Here is an 11,295-nt window from a genome sequence, read left to right as displayed (position 1 = left end):
AGAGGGGGCGGGGGGAGTGGGGGGGCGCTTACAGGAGGGAGCCTCGGGCCGGCTGAAAACAAACGCAAACAATTCAGGCTGAGTTGGGGGCAGTTGATTTCAGAGTCCCTGAAAGGTCAGCCTGGAACTGGCCTAACAGCATCCCTGAGCGCTCCGGAGCCCAGGTGCTAGGCATGCCCAGACATCTAGATGGGCGATTGGGCTCAGGTTGAAGTTGACAGGCAGGTGGGGCCAAAGGCCCGGGCAGTTCGAAGTGCAGCTTTGCTCTCTAAGGCAGCCCTCCCTCCAAATCTCAAGATGGGCTTGCTCTTCGAAAAGGATCCTGTGATCCCAAGGGCCCATCTCAACCCTCCTCTTTCGCTCCTTGGGTGAGCAAAAGAGCCCAGGCGGTGGTAGCAAAGAGGAACTGTCCTGGTCGTGCTGTCACACACTTAAGCCGCTCGCGCGCGCGCGCGCGTGTGTGGGGGTGTGTGTGTGTGTGTGTGTGTGTGTGTGTGTGTGTGTGTGTGTGTGTGTGTGTGTGTGTGTGTCTGGGGTCTGCTTCCTTTGGAGGTCAGAAATCCAAAATGCTTTGTCCGTTAGGGTCGCTGTTGGAAATGCAGGCATCCTGTACCCCTGCAAACTTTTCTGTCTTGTGGAAGCCTTTCCTTGTCACTTTTAAAGGAAGGTAAAGTAAGAAATTTCAGGGTGATGGGGTGACTCTTGCCTTGTAACTCTCATCTCAAGAGAGGTGCAGTTAAAAACTGAGATGGGGTGGGGGCCGAGAGTCTTCTAGCTTGAGTTGGTTTGTACCTGCTCTTGAGTGACGAAGTTGGGGAGCTGTTGCTGTTGTTGAGAGAGAGAAAGGGGGAGAGAGAGAGAGAGATGGAGAGAGAGAGAGAGAGAGAGAGAGAGGCAAGTAGAATTTCAAGGAAGAGAGAAATGATGCCTTTTGAAAATGCTATTGAAATAAAAGGGCTGTAGGAATTGACAATCGTGTTTTATTGGCTCCAATTTTAAAACCCTTTTTAATGAGCCCTAGCAGAGTTTCTTTCTCTTTTTAGAAAAGAGAAACAAATCCTCTGTTTCTCATGATAAAACATCATGATTCCAGATGCCAAGCTACTCCGGCCTAAACCACCAAAGTGTTACATTAGGAAAGTACATGGTTTGAAAATATAGCATGGCATTCCCCAATTCAGAATGATGTCTAGAAGGTGGGGTTTGCTTTATGGAATTAAATGGGGTGTGTGTGTGTGTGTGTGTGTGTGTGTGTGTGTGTGTGTGTGTGTATCATTATGTTTCCACCAGACCTAGGTTACTTAAGTTTTAAGAAATGGAAGATAAGAGATTATTCTCTCCAGTTGTTTAGGCAGTCCTAGTGTTAAGGTGAGGTCAATAGAAATCTTGAACTTTTAACAAAATCCTGTAAGCTGATTTTCCCTCTCTGTGGGAGATAAGCTAATGAATTTGGTGTCAGTAGATGACAGGACAATAGCAGAAATAAGAATCCACACCCCATGTGCTTGAACAGCGAACACAAGAGTCCAAGTGAGACCAAGAACACAAAATGTATGTCTCTTTTGTAAGAGTTTTTCATTTGTCTAAAGACCAAAACAGCAAGCTCAGTGTGATGGACAAATGTTACCACACCAATGGGTATTGATGATTCTTATTCTGTTCTTTTAATTTTTATCACTTTTAAAGGACCTACAAGTATACTTCATTTAGCCTCTATCACACATACTCAGCAATTCAGACAACCCAGTTACAGTCCTGAATGTACATTGTGCTTATGTCAAAAAATATGTATAATCCAGTATACATTCAAAAACCCGGAGGGCTAATAAAATTAAGATTTAAGTTATTCTAAGAGTAATTTTGGCAGAGGCACTGTATACATGTCATCCAATAAATAATTTTTGAAGCCCTCTATGCACTTTTATCTGATAAGTATGTCCTAAGATTCAATGTTAGAAAAGTTGACTTTCAAAATGCAAAATCCACTTCCCACCTGGGGCCTGCTGGCTTTGTCCCAGTGGACGGCTGAGATACTAGGCTGCCTGGCTCTGTGACGACACCTTCCAGCTTCATTGGGCCACATCATTTGAAGGATATGTAGTGGTGTCTGACCACTGAATTCTTACAAGTGTCATGGATGCTGCAAGAATCTGATACTCTTGCGCAGGAAGAAGATTGTATTTTCTTTTTAAAAAGAGAGATACAGAAAAGAAAATTGTTCACTTGAACCTATTGTTGATATCTAAGAAAAATCATTTAGATTTTTTTGCATTATTAGTAAATGTAGCATTTTGAATTTGGGAGACTAATCAATCACACTATTCTAATTTTAATTCACAGAAAGAATGCCAAAATAACCATTAAGAGCTTAACTTTAAAGTAGACAAAAATGCTGCAAGTTGTGACCAATAGTATATTCCATCAGCCCATTTATTATAGCATCAGTGTAATAAAAATTGTTTTTTCGCAGAGTTACATGTAGTTTAACGGGGGATAAATGTGTTCACCAATTGTTTTTGAGATTGCATCACTTTTATTGAAGACAATTGAGTGGAAGGATATTGTATTTATCACTTTGTATCCACCTGTAGTTTTCAAACTCTAAATGTAAGAGTTCCTCAAATTCAGAGAGAGGAAGATAGAAAATTAAAATTGACCAGTCTTTTGCAATAAATACAAATGGAATAACTTAAAAAGAGAATGTACTTGTTTAAAAATATGTTACCTATCGAAAGTAGAGCTAAATAAGATGGCAATATTTAAACATGATTTTAAAGATTTAAAAAATAGTTTTGCACTTTCAAAAAGTCTAGAAAAATAAAAGAATCCAAGCATAAAGTCTTTATATAAATAGTCAAATTGATTTTCAATTTTTGCTCTTGTTGCTTAGTTTTTTGGCGTATGTCAGTTGCACCCAGTCTCATATTCTATTTTAACAAACTAAACATTAGGATAATAAATAAAAGAAAATAAAAAACTTGTTACCTTGTATTCAAATACATATATACATAGTAATTTTAAGATGACAGGACTTGTCAAAAGATATAAAATTTCAGTTAGATAGGAGAAATAAGTTTTAGTTTTCTATTGTACCAGCATGATGACCATAATGAATAACAATGTATTGTATATTTCAAAATTGCTAAAAGAGTAAATTTTAAAGACTCCCCTGCAAAATGTTAAGTAGGCAAGATGATGGATATATTAATTAGTTTATTTCATTTTTCTACAATATTTAAATATATATCTCAAAATATCATATTGTAGCCCCCAAATATATACTATTTTTATTTGTCAATTGTTTATAAATTTTTTTAAAGATAGTAGGATTTAAATAGTCAGAAATCAAGATATTTTGAAGTCTCATTTCTTGGTTATTTTCTTTTTTGTTTTATTGCAAGAAATATGAAACTTAAGAAAGAAGTTCTTGGAAAGGTTTCTGGAAAAGTCAATATTAAGCTCTTCTAAGGCATGAAAATTTAATTTAATAATGTGACATGATATGCAGTGTTTAGTACATTACAAAAGTAAATGTCAGAAGACATATAATCTTCCTTTAATTTAAGTAACCCAAAAAGTTTGCTTATTTGTATTTTAAAATTTTAATGCAAAATTTAGCAACTATCCCCCCAAATTAAATTGGACTAGATATTAATTAACCAGATAAAATTAATTACATTTTTACATTTTCATTATATCTCACACAAAGCAAAAAAAAATGCTCTTGAAAGTTGAATGAAGATTATGAAATAAGAAAGGCTTAGTGTTGTACTTTAGCAAAGCATTACTCAGTCTACATTACTATTGCACATAGCAAAAGTTCATTAAGCCTTCTCCAGGAAAACACCTGTAATACAAAAACATTCATGAAAATCACTATATTTTTTAAACATTTAGCCACCAGCTATACAGTCCTATATAGAGTCCCATTTTGAAGTGTAGCTTTCAAGAAATTATATTTTGTAGACAATAGGAGACTACCTTACAAAGATTTCATTTTCTACAAAACAGTCTATTTAAAGATTTCACAGAAATTAATGTAAAAATCTATTTAAACATCCAGAAACTAATTATCTATTTTCTAAAAATGACTTGCAATGATTAAAAAGTCATTGGATTTCCTAATACACAGTTTGGATTCCTGGATTTTGTGTTTAGAAAGTGTTCCATAAAATATAGGACAATATTTTCTATTGCTTCTCTTTCTAAGAACTAAATAAGGATCTTAACAGAGTAAACGAATCTTGAATCCATGCATTCCCTAAATTGTTATTTCCCTTATATCAATTTGATATCCTCAGATTAGAAGTTGTTGGGTAGTTAAATTTTGTATCAGAAATTATTCAACCATTCAGAATACAATTTGTTTATTATCTGAACAGGACCACTAATTACAAAATTATATCACAGGTATGAAAGTCAAATAGTTATATCCTACAGTCACAAGACAGAGTGGATTTAATGTATTGTATTGGCAGAGAGGGCTTACTGCTGAAGTGGACTTTTTAAAATTTTTCATTCATGCTTTTTTTTTTAACATGTTTAGGTTTCACTTAGCTAATGTTTAATTATCTCCATTTTCTTAACTTAAAAAACACACTTGCCAGGCTCAATGGCTAATACCTGTATCTCAGCACTTTGGGAGGCAGAGGCAAGAGGATTGCCCACAGGTTCGAGACCAACCTGGGCAACTTGGCAAGACCTTGTCTCTACAATAAATCAAAAAATTAGCTGGGTGTGGTGGCACGTACCTGTGGTTCCAGCTACTTGGAAGGCTGAGGTAGAAGGATCACCTGAGCCCAGCAGGTCTTCAGCCTGGACGACAGAGTGAGACTCCAACACAAAAAAAAAAAAAAAAAAGAAAAAAAGAAAAGAAAAGAAGAAAGAAAAAAACACAGTCAATATGTGTTACCTTATTCACAACAGCTACTGCACCAGGTGATGTTCTGTGCACATTTACATACAATAGTTTATTTAATTTCTCATACCAGCCCTAAAAGGTGGATACCATTATTAGCCTCATTTTATAGATGAAAACCTGATGCACAGAGAAGTTGTTTTGTGCCCATGATTGCACAGCTGAACTCAGGCAGTGTGGGGCTTAAGTCTATGTTATCTGTGCTGTTTCTTGCTATGACTCCCTTGATGTAAGGCTGCAATCTGATGATTGACTGTAGAGTTACAGGTAGACTTAAGACTTTCCTTGAGAGGAAACTTGAGAGGGTTAAATATTAATGTATGTGACTTTTAAAGAAGTTCAAGGCCTGGATCAGCAATTTTGTTCTACAAAAGGCCAAATAGTAATTATCTTTGGCGTTGGGGTCACAAAGTCTCTGCTACAACTGCTCCACTCTTCCCTTGTAACACAAAAACAGCCACAGCCAGTACATAAATCAATGGGCATTGCTGTATTACTGTCAAACTGCATTTGTGGGCACTGAAATGTCATAATTTTTTGCATGTCATGAAATGTTAATATTATTTTATTTTTTTCCACCATTTGAAAACATTAAAAACCATTCTTAATTTTCAAGCTATGCAAAAATAAGAGGTGGGCTGGGTTTATTCTGTGAGCCACAGTTTGCCAACCCCTGTTCTATGTACTTGGCACATGACAGAAAAAAAAAAATTGATAAAAGCAACTTGCCCTTATTCTAGTGGAAAAAACTCCCCATTTGTGTCATCCCTTTGGAAAGAACTCAAGTCTGAATAATTCTACCATGCTAAGTTAGAAGTTCAGATTTCCAGACTAAGACTTAGGAAAGTTAATAGTGATCTCAGAAAGCTAAATGTGATTAATTAAAACAATGAATAAGTTGCTCATTTTTTCCAAGCACACTGAATATAAAACCTCCTAATATAGAATGGTTGTCATTATTCAGAAGAGGCTTAAATAATGTTGATATGGTATTCTAGTGATTTCCATAGGAAATCGGAATAGGCAGGTACATGCGATTTTCTGAGATTGATGGGAACATATCAAGCAAACTAATCTAGGCATATAAATGAACATGTAAACAATTATTTTTCTAGAAGCCATCCTGTATCTCTAGCTGCTTTGATCAAAGAGCATGTGTTATCAGGATTCCTGACTTTGGAGTAGACCAGACCAATTCTCTCTGCCTTTTCCAAAGTGAATACCTCTGGAGGAATACTTATCCCATCATAGGTTTGTCTTATGTGTCTGTCTCCCCTCCAGACAGTGACTTCTCTGAATATTTGTAACCAAGGCACTTAACTCAGTGCCTGACTTTGAATTTGCTATAAATGTGAACTCGTTATAAATTACTATTGGTATTAAATATAATTGAGATAGACACTTAGCATTTGGCTTCATTTAGTGTGAATTAATAATGCCAATGTAAAATAAAAATGGAGATAATTTTAAAGTAATTACACACACACACATACATAGACACATCTGTTAATTGCCAATAATAATAGGAGCTATCACTAATTGAGCACCGGCCACAAGCTTAACATACTACTTATACTGTTTCTAATCCTTACAGAACCCTTTCAGGATCTTTTTTTTTTTTTTTTTTTTGAGTTGGAGTCTCACTCTGTCGGCCAGACTGGAGTGCAGTGGCCACTCCCGGCCACCGCAGCCTCAACCTGCTGGGCTCCGGTGATCCTTCCGCCTCAGCCTTCCGAGTAGCCGGAATTACAGGCGTGCGCTACCATGCCCAGCTGATTTTTTGATTTATTGTAGAGATGAGGTCTCGCTGCCCAGGCGGGTCTTGAACCCGTGGGCTCAGGCAATCCACTCACCTCAGCCTCCCAAAGGCACGGGATTACAGGCTGAGCCACCAAGCCTGGCTCAGGATCTTTTTAAAGATTCGAAAAGCTCGGTGAAAATCAGAAATTTGCCCAATTATCTAAGTCATGTTGAGTATGTCCTCATCACTTGCAGAATGCATGCTCATTGTGAATGTGTATTGTAGACATGGCTTCTACGAGAAGTAAACTCTGATCTACACCTTCCATATATTCATTTCACTACACCACAAAAGTCATTAAAAGTTCCTACCTTCTAACTCTTCTTCAAGCCACTCAACCAATAAAGAAGAAAGAGGAGAATACATGGGAAATCTATCCTACTGGTCTACCATATTCAAATTCTTTCCTACAGTTAATGTGTAGTTCTGAGATTAAAGGGCTAAATAATGAGTTTGCCAAGATTTGTCACTATAATGTGGACTTACTAAATACAGAATGAGCCAATTCACTTAATTTAATTTAATTACTTATTTATTTATTTAAAGTTGGGGGTCTCACTCTGTCACCCAGGCTGGAGTACAATGGCATGTTCACAGCCCACCATAGCTTCAAACTCCTGGGCTCAAGCAATTCTTCCACTTCAGTTTCCCCAGTAGTTAAGACTATAAGCGCACACCACCATGCCTGGCTTTTTTTTTTCTTTTTTTAACTTTTTGTAGAACCAAGTTTTCACTGTGTTACCTAGACTGGTTTCAAACTCCTGGATGCAAGCAATCCTTCTTCAGTCTCCCCAAAGTGCTGGGATTATAGGCATGGGCCAATTCACCTAGCAGAGTCAACACATTTTAAATAAAGATAAGAATATTCAGTTTAACTATGGAAAATACTTATGAAAATAACATAGAACAAAACCTTGAAGCTTGAATTTTTACCAAAAGGTGTTTTCCCTAGGATTTCTGTGTTCTGGATTACTAGAGGCAACAGATTTGTTTCTGTGACAATAAGCGCTATGCATGTTGGTGATACTTTCAGGTGATAAATAAAAACAGGTGGAAGCTGGAATTATAAAAATGCCTGCACATTTTAATAATATACAATAAGATTACTCTAACTAGAAATTTATTCTGTTTATATTATATTTCAAGAAAATCACAAGGAAACCATTTTGACAATTGTTACACCATAAGTGTTTATGCCTTCTGTCATTTATTTAGAATTTCAGAAAATAGAGGGTGCCAAAAAAATGTATATACATCTTAGGTGATATTATCTATGTATTACTTTTCAAAGTTGAATTGAATTATAGCAGCAATGTGTGGTATGATGATCATCAACCATGCTTCCACCATTTTCTTTGACTGTTCTGACTGTTGCATCGTGATGCTAGCATTCATTTGATTAATGCCATCTTTTGAGTGAACACCATACTTAAAATGTGTGTACACTTTTTTGGCACCCCCGTATATTCATTTTCTGTGTTCTTCCCATTGACTTCCAAGATAATTCATGATACATGAATGACTAATGATAGTTTTTTTTTTTTAATGGAACAAAACAAAAGCACTATTTTGATATGGGCACAGGGTGAATTAATCAGAGGAAGAACTATCAGTTGTAACGTAGATGACACTGTGAGTACTATATATCCATTTTACTATAAATATCAGAGGGGCTTATTTATTCACAAGTAATATTAACAAAAATAAGATAGAACTTTTGCAGCATTAGAAGCAAAGCAGAAAGGTACTAGGGAATCCCTATCACAGTGGGAAGATGGAAAAAGGAAATACATTATAAGTGAAAAAAGAAAAAAAACAAGCAATAAGAAAAAAATACAAGGAAATATAGGGTAGCAAACAAGTTATTAAGAATATGAACTATCTGGCCAGGCAAAGTGGTTTATGCCCATAATCCCAGCACTTCGGGAGGCTGAGGCAGGAGGATTGCTTGAGCCCAGAAGTTGGATACCAGCCTGGGCAACATAGTGAGACCTTGCCTCCACAAAAAAAAAAATAAAAAAAAAATAAAAAAATTAGCCAGGCGTGGTAGCACATGTCTTTAAGTCCCTTTAAGTTTGAGAAGCTGAGTTGGAAGGATCACCTGAGCCCAGGCTCGGAGGTTGAAGCTACAGTGAGCTGTGACTGTGCCCTGCAAACCAGCCTGGGCAACAGAGTGAGACCCTGACTCAAAAAAAAAAAAACCAAAAACCAAAAACCCACAAGTATGAACTATCACAAAATACTCAACCTTATTTAATTATAGAGTTCCATTTAAACTGTTTATTAAACCATTATACAGTTCCATTTAAATGAAATACTCAACCTTATGTCATTTAGTTATAGAGTTCCATTTTTAAAAAGTCAGTCCTCAAAAGAAAGAAAATAATGTTTTCACGAGAAAAAAAGGTCAATACCTCACCCCCTATCATTCCATTCCATTCAATAATTATATGTGTAATCTGAGTTTATTAGATGTTTAGAAACAAAAAAACAAAAACCTATTGCTGAGTAATGCAGTAGCTTCAGAAGTGTCTGTTCAAAGGGGACAGCCTGTTATGACAATAGGAAGAGGTGAAAATAGAACTGTATTTGTTGCAAAACCATCTTCACTCCCAGTGTAATTTCAGGTGGCGGCAGACCTGAGAAGCAAGGAGACCTTCATAACCTCAGGCGGCTTTTCTAAACCCATGCCTGTGACTGGGTCACACCCACAGTGAGAACTTGGGGTGATACATTGCAACTAACCACTAACATGAAGTTGTGTTGTGAAATATCCCCTAAATTTGTATTGGACATACATGATGCATCAATCTCTGAACTAGGTTCTGAGATACAGAGTTGAACAAAGTAGACACATTCCTGATTTCATGCAGTTTACTATAAAAAAAAGGAAAGACTAAATAATTACACCACATAGGCCAGGAGCTGGTAGCTCATACCTGTAATCCCAAGACTCTGGGAGGTCACATGGCAGTTCCACTTGGTGGGACGATCACTTATAGTGAGACCCTGTCTCTACAAAAAAATCAAAAATTAGTCCAGCGTGGTGGCATGTGTCTGTAGTCCCAACTACCTGGGAGGCTGGGGCAGAAGGATCTCCTGAGCCTGGGAAGTTGAGGCTGCGGTAGCCACTGCACTCCAACCTGGGCAATAGGGTGAGACATCGGCTCAAAAAAAAGTATACAAAATAATCACACCAGTCATACATGCCATAGATGAGAAAAGTGTCATGTGCTGGGACACCATGTAACAGAGAGCTGTAATTTTGTCTGAGTAGCCAAAGAAGACTTTGTCTGCAGAAGATGTTTAAGATGAGCCTTCAAAGATGAGAGATCCTGAGTAATGGGTCTGGTGGGAAAACAAAGTATGTAGCTGGAAGCAACAAAGCTGAAGTAAGAGCATATGCGAAAGCTCCCAGGCAGAGAAGTTTGGCACCTCTGCGGACAGAAAAAAGGTGTGTGTGGCTACAGATGTGACAGGAGGCATTGTCCAAATCATAGAGGATATTGTCAGCCTTGCTAAGGATTACCCACCGCATAGCTGAAATTCTATAGTGGAAGAAAATCATCATGGTGTTTAGTCAAACTGAGAAAAGCAGCAATACTGTTGTGAAAACACCACTGGCTTTGAATTCATAGCCCCACATGAGTGATGGGGCTTCACTGTGGCTGAGTCTGTGAAATGGGTTAGTAATTCTAGTGCTAACTACTACCCAGGGTTTGAATAAAGATCAGCTGAGATCATAGAAAAATTAAACAAAATGCTATTTAAAATTCATATGTTATGAATGATTTCATATATTGTGAATCTCAAAAGACATGTTAAACAAAATTTACCTGAATGCACTTTTGCCTACCAAGAAGACTCTGAGACGTATCTGTAATTTCACTGACACCACAGAATTTGTCAGAGATTTTTATAACCAGAAGAGTAAAGTGGAAGGGACCTGAAGGTGAAACCAAGGTCATCAGAAGCGAGTGGGAACATTCGAATTTTGGATGGCTCTCAGCAATTTATATTTAATTCTTCAAAAGGTAGATGATGATGGCCTTTGGAGGTATAAAAGCCTTCCATTTCTTCCTTTCATAGAGGAGAGTCCCTATTCTTTTTAATCTCATAAACTTAAGCACAGAGATTCCCTTTTCTGCTGTTCCCAGAGCCTCTCACATACATATGCCTGACTTCTTTGCTCCCAGAGCGCCTGTGAGGGTTAGTAAATTGCACCTGCACGAGGACTCTGAACTTCCTCCGAGCTCAGCTGGGCCACCGTATGGAGACTGGCTCACTGGAGGCTGCAAGGAAGTGAACTGAAGAATTACAGTCAGTTTCACTTCCCTGCCTTATGTGCCTTCAGGTGCCTCTGAAGACAGGCGAGGTCAGTGAAATGGAGAGGAGGAGGAAGAGAGAAAGCATCAATATCTGAAAAGAAAGAGCCCTTGAACATGTAGAAGTGCTATTGAGAAATATGACTATATGGATGTGTGTGTGTGTGTATCTGTGTGAGTACACAGTCAAACTGTGTAATGTTGGGTGCTAGCTTCAAATTTTCTGTGCAATAACTTCTGAGATATGTTTT

The 11,295-nt window shown here is 37.5% G+C and overlaps 1 protein-coding gene across 1 annotated transcript in view; it reads left to right on the top strand.

Annotated features, from left to right (window-relative positions):
• Positions 1-11,295, top strand: part of LOC103255894 (kelch-like protein 14) — a gene marked incomplete at its 3' end in the record, with an annotated part of 29,236 nt that overhangs the window by 1,007 nt on the left and 16,934 nt on the right. The gene's annotated exons all lie outside the window — the stretch shown is intronic.

This window comes from Carlito syrichta, unplaced genomic scaffold, assembly GCF_000164805.1.
Source record: "Carlito syrichta isolate Samal-C Ts95f unplaced genomic scaffold, Tarsius_syrichta-2.0.1 Scaffold288649, whole genome shotgun sequence".
NCBI lineage: Eukaryota > Metazoa > Chordata > Mammalia > Primates > Tarsiidae > Carlito > Carlito syrichta.
Note: the sequence above shows the minus strand (reverse complement) of the source record. Positions and strands in the feature narration are given on the sequence as shown.